Source organism: Prosopis cineraria, unplaced genomic scaffold, assembly GCF_029017545.1.
Source record: "Prosopis cineraria cultivar Desert tree isolate PC_DT_omini unplaced genomic scaffold, ASM2901754v1 PC10, whole genome shotgun sequence".
NCBI lineage: Eukaryota > Viridiplantae > Streptophyta > Magnoliopsida > Fabales > Fabaceae > Prosopis > Prosopis cineraria.
In genome coordinates, this window is record NW_026555341.1 from 4,716,277 (window position 1) to 4,731,178 (window position 14,902).

The following is a 14,902-nucleotide window of genomic DNA, read 5'->3' on the forward strand; positions in this document are numbered from 1 at the left end:
CTTCTGACTGTAGATTTTTTTTATAAAAACGTGTGATTTCACGTTCGTCAACAATGTTGTTCAACATGAGGGCGCGTGAACTTCACAGTCCTCCAGCTGAAAAGGATTTTTATTCAAAGAGCATTGTAACATTCCACCAAACGAAGAAATAATCAAATGAATAAGGGGGGGACGCTGGCCCTTGGAGAGTTGCGACGTTAGACACCAATGCACGATGGAGGATGATAAGTTCACATTATGGATAACCTCAGAAAGCCTAGAGCCCTGAAGTCCCCTCAATTTTTTAAAGCGTTATAATAGATATTAATCATGGCAACTAAGGATTTGATGGGAGTGCGAATTTTTATTTTAAACACGATGTCTTTTTTTTTTTTTTTTTGCTTTTTTGTCTTCATTTGCTTAGTTTCAAGCATCTCATGAAGCCAAAATCATGCCCTGTTTTAAAATGCTACCTAAAATCAGTGCATAAAACACTTTATTTTCTTACTCAATGCAAATCACACATTATCACCACTTCAGATCAATCAAGACTATATGTAAATGCTGATCCATTGAGCTTTCTTTCGATTCTTCGATTCCGGGAGGAACTGTTCCGTGTGTGGCACAAATAAAAGGGAAACACGAAAATTGGGGTAGTTGGACATTCCAAATATACCAACCATCTCTTGATAGCCAAATGAACGATGAAATTTTGTGGCTAACAAAATGAACAGTAAAATCTTTATAACAAGTTTTATATGAAGCATGATTCTATGTTATATTGTATACCTTTTCTACATTAGTACATCATCGCAATCGCACCCACAAAATGAATTTCTAAATGAAGTTCTTTCAACCCCTATCTCACCGCTTATATATCCCGACCTTTCCACGTAATGCTATTGAGGTCCGCAAGTGCAGACAAGCATCCACTAAAAAGTCTTGCAATGAAGCAAAAAGATTCTACGAGACAAACCACATTCAACAAGCACATCCACTTGACGGGGTTTGAGATTGAGTGCTCGCATTAGAAGACTTCAAATTGACATCAACCATGTCTTCTTGTTTTGTAGATGATAGTGTCTCCATTCCAGGTAATGCAGCAGCTATTTTTCGGAAGAGAGCCTGAATAAGGTTCAAAAAGAGGGGGGAAACATGATCAGCAGGAAGCATGGATAGAGGTTTAATAAATGCAAGGGGATAATAAACATTTTTTGCCTTTAAAAGATTAGTAGCAACATGACTAACAGTTTGAGATATACAATCACTGAGCATCGACACCAAATAATGTAATCTGCCTTCTTCTTGTGGACCACTCGCAACATGCCATCCAAGAAAGATGATGAAAAAATTCAATTCACTCGTTCTACAAGGGTCACTTATAAGGGCATAGTGGCATACACACAACCAGTGTACCATGATAATAACTTAGTACAGTTCATCTCTTTCTAGTTGGAAACAGGGAATTTATGGGAATCTATGGAAATTTAGATAATTCTAAATAAGGCAGTTAGCTACTTAGCTTACCTTTATATTAAATCCAGCTTTGGCACTAGTCTCAATAAACATGACATTCAGCTCATTGGCTTTTGCTTCCCCTTCCTCTATAGAGACTTGCCTACAGATTCATGTAAAGATGAATGTTAGTAAAACAGATGACTTCTAATATCAGGACATCAGACCTATTACACAGCAAGGACAGATTATGCATGAAATATTTTAGGGTGAAACCCACCCAAGACGCTAAAGCCAAATCTAGATTTTCTTTTCATTAGACCAAGACCGACACTAGATTTTTCTAAGACTAATCTTCCATGGTAGGATTAACATATATTGCGTTTTTAACAAGTCACCAAACAGGCTTACTGTGCTTACTAGGGGCCTCTTTTGTTAAATTCAAAACTCTCCTAGCAATGGTAATCCTGATTGCATTACCAGAGAAAGTGTGTTTAGTTAGCATTTTATCTAGGTAATCCTGATTACATGGCAATCATGATTGCAAAAAAAATATTTGCAATAGAGAGAGATTCATAGGTCCCGTGCATGTATCTCTCTCTCACACAAACATAAAAGATACTCTTCACCAAACCATAGGTGCATACATAAACATACGCACATAAAAGATGCATCATGAAATCATAGGTTACAAATCACATGGCTTTGTCTTATCACTCAGAGCAAATATACTAACCCAGAGAATATCCCAACGGAATATTCATTTAGTCTAATAATCAATAAGGGATTTTTACATGCTTCAGACACAGCATAGAAACATTTCATTTGATCATATTGCGCATGGTACTTGTTACAAATCCTTGATTTCTTAAGGAAATTTAAAGCCATTCAGGGCAATCAAAATAGTACAACTATAACAGCTGCCTTGTTCAAATTTTAGCCAATTTAATCCCAATCCACACAGAACTAACTATAGTCCAGATGAACAATTTTTCGGTGAGTGATTATTAATTATTTAATAAATCAAGCAGGTAATGAGCTAAGACAGGAGTGGGAGGGGGGGAGGCCACCTATCTGATAAAATATTATTCTCTTTACTGCTCATTACCTCTTTTCAACCAGATCTGTTTTGTTCCCTACGAGAACAATAATGACATCGCTGCCTCTTTCACTTCTCACCTCTTCAATCCACTTTGATGTGTTCAAAAAAGTCTGCCGGCCTATATAATAATCACAAGAGCATCAACATTATAAGCAACAAACTTGCATAGGTTCTGAGCAAAATTTAAGCCAATGCATCATTCAAGTCACCCTGAAAGATCACACAGGAAATTGGACACCTGAATTTGTGAGAGAATGTGACTTTTAAGAATGTCATATTTCCTTAGTCACGCTCACTTAGGAAACATTCTGCATGTAGTGTATAATGTTATAATAGAATGGGCAGCAACAAGGTTACAAGAGAATGGGTGAATTGAAAAGAAGTCCTAAAGGACATACTTGCAACATCATATACAATAACAGCAACGGATGAGTCTCTAATATAGCTTGGAATAAGACTTCTAAATCTTTCCTGTCCAGCAGTATCCCTATCCAGACACATGAAAAGAATTATTTTAGAGGGCAATAAAATTGGTAATTTAGAAACTAAAGATCTGCGAACTAAACACCTATAACTTTTATAGAACATATGTGCATATCTATATGCACCATATTCTCAGACTCCAAGATCAAATTTACCAATCAATTCTATGTTTACCTACATCTGTTAAAAACGCCTTTCCTTTATTTCAGTTTAAATTTAGCTAAAACAGAAATATGATGGTGCCAGACCACTTCCACAAAGCTTTCCTTTTCCTTTTACCCTAGGAGATGATGACACAACATCTTACCATAACTGCAGTCGGACAGTTCGATCTTCAAGATACATTGTTTTAGATAGAAAATCAATACCAATTGTAGCCTGGTTGGAGAATTGCAAAATAAGTTTTAGTGATTTAGCAATAAATAAATAGATAAATGAAGTTAAGCGCAATGAAAATACATAGATTACAAGATGTTGAATGCCTATTGAGAACAATGAGAGCAGAAACGTTAAAATGGTCTTGATAACCCAGATAAATATGCGCTCATCAGGTAATTTACGCATATATTATGATTTAATTTAAAGGCTAGTGAATATGGATCACGGATATTACCTATGTGTCTTCTTATTTGTTTATCGTCTGATTTTCAAGTTCCTTTCGGACATTAACCATCCAGCAGTCATAATCTATACTTTGTAGTTCTGGTCTCATCAGTATAAAACTTACCCTGTTTTTATTTAAAGCAAAAAACTTACTCCAGTTGGTTGAAATAATTTCATCTTCCATGCACTGGTATTATGTGTCCAAAGTTCTAAATGTTATTACCTTTAAAAAAAAAAAAGTTCCAAGTGTCAGCGAAAATTCACTAAAGGAGGTAGCCAAAGATGTTGGCCTATTATCAAGCTCTAAAATGTTTGTGAAGGGAATTATTTCTATGGTTTCCTTTATGCTGGATTGCTGGCGACGTAAAATATGTACTTTTCACAACGATGAATCATGTGGATTTTCCACAGTTGATCTGTGGTTATTTCCGATAAGTCATAAGTTACCCTTTCAAATAAAGGACCTGATCTCTAAGTTCTTCATATCAATCAGGAGAAGTGATACTTCACACTACATTCACCAACAGTCAGGCACCTTCAATTCCATCTCCCTATGTCATTAATCATATAAACTCGGCTGCATACCAGACTTTTTTGTACAAAGGATGACAGTGGTTCTCTTTGATCGCCGGAAATGGAAGTATAGGTAAGATATACTAATATCGATTATCAAATGCTGAATATTCAGCAATGTCACTGGGAGAAGCGAAGCGGAAGATAGCCTCCAGGAAACAAAGGGCTGATAAGCTGCCTAAATTACTGGGTTACAAAATCATGCTCAAATATATAAAAACAGTTGGGGGTGTAAGCAAGTTGAGTTCTTCGATTCTAACACTAGCGCTTCTTATAATCTTATTGAGACATGTAGAATAATCAACATGTATTGATTTGTTTCTTCACCGACAGTTTTCGGGATAAATATCACAAAAAGAAAATTCCATTCAATGGCAAGGAACATTTCAATCCAGCCAAGGTAAGAAATCCAGCAAAAACAACTAAATCAACCACTGAAAGATGAAGTCATGGTTTCGGGAGCCATATTCAGACTTTATTTAAATTGATTTAGGAAAGAGAATTGGATCTGATAGTTATGGTGCACACCTGATAGGTATTATCGAACTTATCGTACATGAAGCGAGTGATTATGCTGGTCTTGCCTACGGACTGGTCACCCAAGAACACCAACTTGTACTTCGCTAACGCTGAAACCGGCGCCATCAATAAGCCGCTATGAAATGAAAATTTCTGCGCGAGTAAGAAGATGAGTCAACTCTCCGAGAAAAACCCCGGCTTCGATAAGTCGATGACGTTGATCTCGGACGGGGAAGAAGAAGTCGGAGTGCAGAATAAAGGAACAAATATATAATTTGCATTTTTAACTTTTGGGGCTGGAGTCTGTCTGGTGCGTCTTGGAAGTAAACGGTGCAAATCACCATGTGACAGACACGTTCCGAGAAATTTTTTCTCCATTTACTGTCTTATTTACCCCAAAAAGGTTTCTAATTAATAAAAAAAATGAGACTGAATATTAATATATCCCATAGCCATATTCTGATGTTCTTTTTGTTGCCCAACATATTCTGTTGTTCATAATGAACAGATTCACATATTAATTATAAAATGTTAAATTTACCACTCACATAGTTCAAATTTATTATTGAAATTACAAGTATTTTAATATAAATTTACAATTAAAAATTTAATATCATTAACAAGCAAAACAACAAGCCATCTATAAATCTTATGAATAAATTATTTAAAATTGTTATTAAGTTAAAGAATCAATTTACTCTTAAACTTTTTGCTTTCTGCCCTTTAATTTTAGATCGAAAAGTATCTAGGATTTTTTTTGTTAAAGAGTGTCTTGGATTTTAATTTTTTTTTTCATAATGTTTCCTTTTAATATTTCAAAACAGTGTAACATTATTCTATAATTAATAAATGTTAATTTTGATATTAATTAATCATAAATTTATAGAAAATAACTTTAAAAATTGGCAGGAAAAAATAAAAAAAGTTACAAATATTAACTTTTGACACTAAAAAGGGTGGATGCATGAAATTGTTTTTTTGGGCAAAAATGAATGTTTCCTTAGAAAATATGTTCTTATGAAATATTCCACAATCACTGATCCTATTTCAGACTTGATATAAGTTGTTTTTAACTTTTTATAACTTCGTGTCATCGTGTGTTAGAAACCAGTTTGCGGAGATTTGTTTCCCTTCGTGGAAAATAAGAGGAAACCATTTTCTTCTTTTTGATTATTGTATTGTGTTGCAGTTACGTATGTACGGTACTGTTGCGACGCTAGAGTGCAGCCTTGACGAGCCCGAGCCATAGCCAGGTGTCACCATGCATGCTTGCAACGTGGCATGATGAAACCATATCGCAGCTACAATAGTAGTAACAAGTAGCAATTGGGAATCGGTTTCGGCACCGTGGTGCTCAGCAAACGGCAGTGTTTTTTTTTTTTTTTTACTTTTTTTAAACCACAAATTTATTATAATAATAAATAATTATTATAAAATTATTATTTTAATATTTAATAAACTAATAAATATTGAGATGTTAAAATTAAATATAAACAGATTAACTCATTAAAATATAATTTGAACAGTTTATATATAAATTTTAATCTAAATAGTTCAGAACTGTATTGAAAATATTAAAATTATAAATAAAAATATTTTTTTATTATATTGATTTTGCATAGTTATTTATCTGCGAGAGATAATATCATTTAAGGCATAGTTAGATATTAAATATAAGTACTTCTCTTAATAGGAATTCAAACATTGATTTATTATTGTATAAAAAATTGGCTCATTTTGCTAAATTTAACTCCCATTTTAAATTATTCAAATCAATTTTTTTAGCACAGTTCTCAATGCTCAGATCAAAATTTTTATTCAAACTATTTAGGTTCAATTTTAACATCTTAATATTTATTAGTTTATTAAATATTAAAATAATAATTTTATAATAATTATTTATTATTATAATAAATTTGTGGTTTAAAAAAAGTAAAAGAAAAAAAAACACTGCCAAACGGCAGTGTTTTGGTGCTGAGCACCGAAACCGAGTTCTAGCAATTGTCCCTTATTTTATTCCAAGCTCTGTGTATAACCGATTTGCCTTCTTCACCTTCTTCGTCCACTGCACTTTGCTCACTAGTAAAGTCTCTTTCAGAGACACGTAACAAAGAGCAAGGAACATGCCGGCGTCACAGGTGGATCCTCCGACAAAATGAGGGCCAGAGTGAGCAAGCTTCGAGGCCTGCTCATGAATATGGCACCGTTTCACCTCCCCCTCCAGCCCTCCTCCCTCGCCAACCGATTACATCAATATTAACACTAGCAAGAACGAGGCGGAAAAGTCTGGGACACCGCAAACTAATTGCCAAACGCTACAGTGCTAGGTCGGATGCGTGGACTATCATCGGTGAGTGGTGAATGCCTTATTGGCTGGTTGGCTTTTCTCTGAGGGCGGAAACATGCTTGTCAAAATCACACTTTGATCAAATAAGCCTGATTTTATGTGTATATGATTTTTTTTTGTAATTTAGGACTGAGCCAATCTAAAGCTTGATCTGGCCTTTAAACTTCTGTTTAAAATTAAGTGTTAATTTGTAAATAGTCTACATGTTAATTTTAAATGTCTTTAAGATTATTAAAGTCTTATATATAACATGATTTTCAATTTTAATGTGTAATAATGAAGATGACTTATCAACTAGAATACAACAATAAAATAACAATATTTAAACTAATGAATCAGTTCAATCTAATTAAACATAAAAAAGAACAAATTAATTAAAAATTCAAAGATTAATTAAAAATTCAAATGCTAACCAACGTTTATATAATATATTACATAATATATATATATATATATAAGCTGACCTGTTGAGTTTATAGGCTATATTTTGTAAAGATAGGCATATTTTATTTAACTAAATAGAAATCAAAGGCAGATTCCTTTTATTTAATAAACAAGTTAGATTTGACCCTGAAGTAGGTCAAATCATAAGCCCTTGATAGGAGGCTTAAATTATTTTTACCCCTATTTTTCTCAAGCAAAGACATTGTTTAGAGGTTAATTTGATATGGCTTTATGTACTTAAGTGCATTCTGCAAGAGGGAAAAAATGATCTTGGATGCGAGAAGCTCAAAACATATTTTAGGATGCCCTATCTTGCCAAATGGGTGATTTTTCATAAAAATTCTTTTATTTTTCAATTAAAAATTATTTTTTTATATTATAGCTTATAACCAGTTAACCACCGCTCTTTCATAAACTTTTATAAGTTTTAAGGTGGGATGAAGAGAGAGAAGGGGGAGCCTTCCCTAGCAAAATTTAGGTCGAACCAAGCATTTTTCTAATAAATCAAAAACATTACATACTAACAGGTTCTTTTAAAATATCATTGTGACTTTGTTTTGTTGGTATGATGTGCAAACATACTTGGCAATGCACATTTGTTTTTGTTACTTGGATTTGAATTTGGGAATGAGCACCTCCTTTTAAGGAGGGAGGTCCTATTCAATTGACAATACATCTTTGATCGAGTGTATTCACAGTTTAAGCCCTAATGAGCGATAATAAAATGCAAGGGGTGAGACATGAGAGTGGTTTTGAGATAAGTATCACTTGATTTGTTTGTTATTTCATGTGAATTGTTTAGATTATGAAAAATCAACATTGTCTTATTTGATAAATGGTTTTGTGAAAAGATTGTTAAAAGTGATTATATGTATCTAAACATGGTTTGCGAACTTGTTTTTAATTGGTATGTCAGTGTAGGTTATAATAATCAATTGTTATTAAGACATTAGATTTCACATGTTACCCTTTATCATTTTTAAGTGAATTGTCCGGTAGAACCTACAGGAAAGCGCTAGAGAAACGAGCCATCAACTCCTTATCTCCTAGTTTGACACATATTATTGTTTTGTGATTTATGTTGACATGACCTAGGATTGAATTGTATGACTAATCTATTTTGGATAACTATTGGGTCGATTTGGATTGTTGAAACCTATTTAATTTCTTACTTTGTGTTGAATGACCTTTGGGAATGAATTGTTTTAACCGTAGATTTTTATAGATCGAGCCCATTCCATTTTATTTAGTTTAAATTAGAATTTAGTTTGAGGTTATGCATTGTTAGATGGTTGGGCTTGTTGTAGATTGTTTGTCAAGCTTCATATGCCCTAAACCCAATGATGATTATTTTTTTGAGTCGGTAATTCGGCTAGGTTGAGCTTCAAATAGTCTACCTCATATAAAAAGCTCATATAGTTAAATTTAACCTTAACACCTTTGGGCTTCGAGCAAGCCTAAATATTCAAAAATTTTTAAAATATTTTTTTCTTTATCTTTTAAATCAATTTTAATTTTTAAATAACTTTGCTAAGCATAAAATATTTTTTTGACTTTAAAATAATAAAATAAAAAATAATAACTTATCAACACTATACTTGAGTAACTCTATTACTGTTTTATTATATTATATATAATTTATACATGAATGCTTCTTTTGCTTGTAAATTAATATCTTAATTATTTAAATATTGCTCTTATCCTAGTCATATATAAATATTTTATATATTTTAATTAAATTATATTAGTTTAAGTAAGATTGAGTTTACCTCAATTCAATCACAGTTAGATTATTAACTTAAAATTATTACCCAATTAGTTCAAAGTCTTCAATAACTTTTAGATAAATTGTACTTTTCTTTTTAAGAATATAAAAAATAGTCATCATTATATTATACAAAATAAAATTATTTAATTATAAATAAAATATTATTTTTTAAAATTATTTTTTAACTTTTTATATTGTTTAATCCTTGCGTACAAGGAGCATTTACTCTAGTTTATTTTTAATTTTTAACTAATTTTAGTGTGGATAATAATTAAATAATTATCTAAAAATATTATTATATTTATTATGTTTATCTAGTAGTAGAGCCAAGAATTCGTACACAACCAAATTTTATTTTTAAAATTATTTTTAATTTAATTTTTTACTTTAAATTTAATTATCTTATTTTATAAAAATATAAAATATTTTTTTTGGATGCTCCAGTCTTAAATGATGTAAAAGACTCAAAGTTGTTTTTAAAAAATTAGTGAGTTTTAAAAATAAAAATAAATATTAAAATATATTTTAAATATTTTTTTGAAAAATTTTATTGATTACAAATAATAAAAATATGAAAATATAAATATTTTATTTTTAAAAAAATTAACTATAGCAATGCACTTAAATATATAGGATTTTAGTATAAAATAACATAAAACTTAAAGAATTAATTAATATTTATTATATTCTTTAAAAATATTATTTTTTTAGGCCACAGCCCTAAATTTTTTGGGTGGATTCAAGTTTCTTGTTGGGTTTGATTCAAATTATCAACTCTATTATTTTTGGAGGTCCATTATTTTTATTTGATAGGTTTTTTAGAAAAAATATTTTGTGAAAGTAAGGTGATAAATTTTTGTTCTTGTAAAATTATTGTGAATATTTATCTAAGATATTTGAGTTGCAAAAAAAGAATTATAAGAGGATACCATACACAGGCATGTTTGGACTTGGTAAAGCTAAATTTATATTCTCAAGAATTCCAATTGTAGCAAATTAGGCAAAATTCAATTCTATCAAGATACCTAAAGAATTCGATTTCATTCCACCTTCTTACCACTTTATCCTCATCCTCTGGTTATTGTTGTCTTCGATCTCTTCCAACTCTGACCCTGATTTTTGACATTACCTTCCCCTTGCATCCACCAATAACGTTTCCTCTCTAGCTCTCCCCTATAACCTTCAATTACACAGACTAGCAACAACATTAATTTTGGATCATTCTCCTTTAATGAGTGTTGGTTTCCAAAATCATCTTTTATGATAATTTTTTAGGTGAATGTGCATTTTTATCCCTAAATTATACTCTGAATAGCATTTAGTGTCTTGAACTCTTTGCCTTAACACTTTTGTTATTAAAGAAATTAAAATGAACCAATTTTGCTCCCAATGTTAAATACATAGATGTTGACTAGTGAGTAAGATGTAAGAGTAGGTAGTTCGATCTTGCATTGCAAGTGAGGCATGCCATGTGTATTCTAGTTGACTTGTTGGTTAAGAGAATAAGGGCAAAAATGAAATTTAACCAAATAAGTTTGTCCAACTATTTTCTATTTTCTAACACATGCATTGGAGAATATTTGCCTAGGTTTCAGTGGCTCTTCCTTCTCATTTAATGAAGCTTGCCTTGCATGAGTTGTCTTTATCAGATTGGGGGGTTGGAGTAGACATCACTATTTTCACTTAAGAATATTGTTTGAAAATCTTCACCTTTTGACCATCCTGATAACCTTTCTTTTATAATCAATCTCATATACCCATTTTCTTTGCCAATCTATAAAGTCAAAGATATCGATTGTGGCAAAGAGAATGAGTGAGGCTTTATCAATTTACTTTTCATCACTTTGATCTATCATTTCATTTGAGTTTTGATGGATAAAGATTATTCACTCTCATTTAAATAGCCCCATTGTTTTTCTTTAGTTAAGAATTTTGGAGTTGTAAGGAAAAAAACTTGCAAACCAACTATAGGAAACATGATTTTGCGTCTTGTTTGCAATTTTATCCAATTTCACTACTAGTCTCTCCAAAACTCTAAGTTTGAAAAATTCCAACACTTGACCCATGATTTTATTTGAAGAATGTAGCTTCACCCAGGAGGGTCTACCATAAATTCTAAGTCTAGTTCAACATTAAATAGCACACGCATACAATTTGCACAATGATTACGTATCAAAGATGGGTCAAATGGCATGAGCACAATCTGGATGGGTTAAATGGTGGCTGATAAGTATGCAAGCCGGAGGGGAAAAGGGAACTGATGTGGGGAAGATGTAACATCCCAATTTAAATTTTAATAGTTAATTTAGGTTAATAGAAATTTTTTTTAAAAAAAATAATAATATTTAGAGGTAAGAAAATTAGTAGAAAATGATTATTAAATCTAATTTAGGATATAATTCTAAATTTAAAAAAAATTTAAAAAAAAATAAATAAATTTATTAAAAAAATTAATTAAAAAAATTAATTATTAAATTATTATTATAATAAAAAAAAGGGAAAAAGGTATGCCAAAACAAAAAAAAAAAGGAAGAAGAAGAGAAAACGAATTTGCTTTCGGCGCCGCATGAATAGTAAGTATAAAATAATAATAAAAAAAGGGGGGGAAGAGAGAGAAGAAGAAATAATAATAAAAAAAATATGTGGGACCCACTGAATTTTTATAAAAACTCACCTTCCTTCATTTCCTCATTCATTCTGCGCGCGAGCTGAGGCGGAGAGAAGCGAGTTGCCGGTGCGAAATATCTAAATTTTTAAGGTAAGAGTTTTTAATAGGATATTTAGGGTGTGATTTTAAGCTTTTCAAGACTAAGTAAGTGTTCTAAAAATTTTTCTTAGTCATCCTTCTTATTTAGTTTCTGAGTTTGTAGTGGTAGAAAATTTAAGATCTGGAAGAGGGATGAATTTATGTTGAATAAATATGATTTTTGAGGTTGTCAGTAGTATAATAAATGTTCTAGAGTATAAATTTATTGATGATCTTTGAATCTGTGGCTTATGGATCAAATTCTAAACTAGATCTGAAAATATATGTTGATTTATTGAGGTTTAGATGATTATTTGGGATGAGAAATGAATTATTATGGTTATAGGATTATGATTCTAAGCTAGAGACTCAATTTTTAATTTTTGGGTATTTTAGGTACGAATTTATAAAATAAAAAAAAATTGATAATAGAAATTAGTTTAAAATTTGATTTTTAGATTATTAATGTTTATTGATAATTAAAAGAGGAGTTAAAAATTTTACTTAATAGTATTAACTATAGATTTGTATTAAGATTGAGATTAGGAATTATGTTATATTTTTAATTCTATTATTAGAATTATTTTATTAGTTTCAAAAATTGAAACTAATATTTATAAATAATATGTTATTTGTAGATTGTATTACTGGTGAAGATTGTGGAGAGAGAGAAATTTTAAGGAATAATTTATTGAAAAAGCCACAAGGTAACCATGCTTTTAATTTATGATTAGTGTTACTTCTTGTTAATTGGGTGATTATTGAGAAAATTATGAATTTTGTAATATTGTATAATTGTGCAATATTATTATGAATTTGTTTGATTATTGTGGGAGGTGTTGGGAGACTTGCTATTATTGTTGTATTTATGTGCCACGTGGTACGCCCCTATTGTAGCTCAATAGGTGGCTTGTAAGGGCTCGGGCTAATCTACCTTTGGTCGGGTAATTTAGCACCGAGTGAGGGCTACGGCTCGAGGTTAATGGAGGGATATAAGGATGGTTGTTTGTGTTTATTATAATATTTCTTATATTTTTTGGAATTATATTATTTTTAATTCTCACTTAGTAAGCACACACTTAACTGTTTGTATACACTATCATAAATTGGCTTTGGTTACTGGGACTTTTGAGTCTCATTATGTGGTTAACAATTTTCAGGAGAAGAGCCACGAGTGACACGTGGAGGAGTCCCAGAGGCTTAGTGGTATAGATTCACTGTCTCTTTTGGGTATTTAATTTATGATTTATAATGTGTTATATTGCTAATATTAGGACTTTTTTATGTTTATTGTCAATTATATGAATATATAAATGTAATCATGCCTTTCAAACTATTTCTATTTTTGGTACAATTTGGATGACTGTAATTTTAATATTTGGTTTACTTTGGATTGGTTAAAATGGCATGATTATAAGGTCAAATAACTGGCTTGTGTTGAAAATTGATTAAATTGCTTATTTTACTTGTTGGGAGTATAAGGATGGACAAATGTGATTTAGTTTACTTGTTGGGAGTATAAGGATGGACAAATGTGATTTAGCCTAATGGCATGTGGGAGGTAAAAATTTATCTGAAATGTTATAGTGTGTGAGTTGAAGCCAATTATAAAATATTTTATATCGAAATTATTGATATAAAAATGTGTTGGGTGGCTGTAACCCAACTATGGTTGAGTTAAATTATTTAAAAAAAAAATTTGGTGTGTTACAGAAGAAATAAATGGATGAGTGAAAATGGGATTTTAAAGAGTAAAATGAGTCAGATCACCTGAGATGCCATGTCTGTAGTGAAATGTCAAACTACTTTCTCTCACATTATATTTAACAGTCAATGTCCATTTAAAGTTGAGGCAAAATTGGTCTATTTTAATTACTTTAAGGGGCAAAATTGCTACCATAAAGAGTTTGGAACACTAAATGTTTTTAGAGAATAGTTCAAAGGCAAAAATGCACATTTACTCTGATTTTTTTTTTAGTTTCTAGAGGAAATAAACCAAAGAAACAACACATAAGAAGATACTATCCTCAACACATTCATATCTTAACGTACTTCTTTTTGCAACAGTTTTTTTTTAGGTTCTTGCTTTTATATTTTTATTTTGAATTTAGTGATAGGTTTAACTTCTAGGTCTCAAAATTAGTGGCCAATGGATGATGATGCTTTGATAGATGGTAAGAAAGAGATGATGTTTTTGACTACAATGATAATGGTAGATGCTTACAAAACCAAGTTTAAGATGCATGTCATTTAAGTCCATTGCTTCAATAGGAGATGATGTTTGAGGTTTAGTTATTGAAGTTGGTGCTATCACGACCTTAGATGGAGAAGATGTCAATTTGTGAAATGTTGGGGTTGATGCCTTGGGTGACGCTACAAGAGGTGGGTCATGATCAATAGGGTTGTTGGGCTGATCGGGATGAGTTTTTTTTTTGGAAAGGGTGCTTTGGTCTTTTTCTATTTTGAATGCACATATTTTATTAAAATTATATATTAAGATTCCATCATCACACGAAACACATTTTCAAAATTCAATTTTATTTTGATTCTGATTTTGAATTCTTATTTCAATTTCATTAAAATTTCTTCCATCATGCCAAACATGGCCATAGACATTTGCTTCGCTGCTTATTTTAATTTTTGCTCCTATACTAATACAAGTGTGAAAAATTAAAAGAAACTTGTTTTGACCTTTGGATATATACTTTCGAATCATAAAAATATAGGGAAAATGAAGTTTCACTTTGTTTTTATGAATTTCAAATTGAAAATATATTTAATAAGATTATAGTTTTCTCCTTGTTTACTTATCCTAGCTAATGTTTTGCGTCATAATTAAAAAATCATGTAACACACCAAGTTTTTTTTTTTAAATAATTTAAC

The 14,902-nt window shown here is 31.0% G+C and overlaps 1 pseudogene; it reads right to left on the minus strand.

The window, feature by feature from the left end:
* Positions 1-698: 698 nt before the first annotated feature.
* LOC129284615 (ras-related protein RABH1b-like) lies at positions 699-4,986 on the minus strand (annotated as a pseudogene).
* Between the last annotated feature and the right edge of the window lie 9,916 nt (positions 4,987-14,902).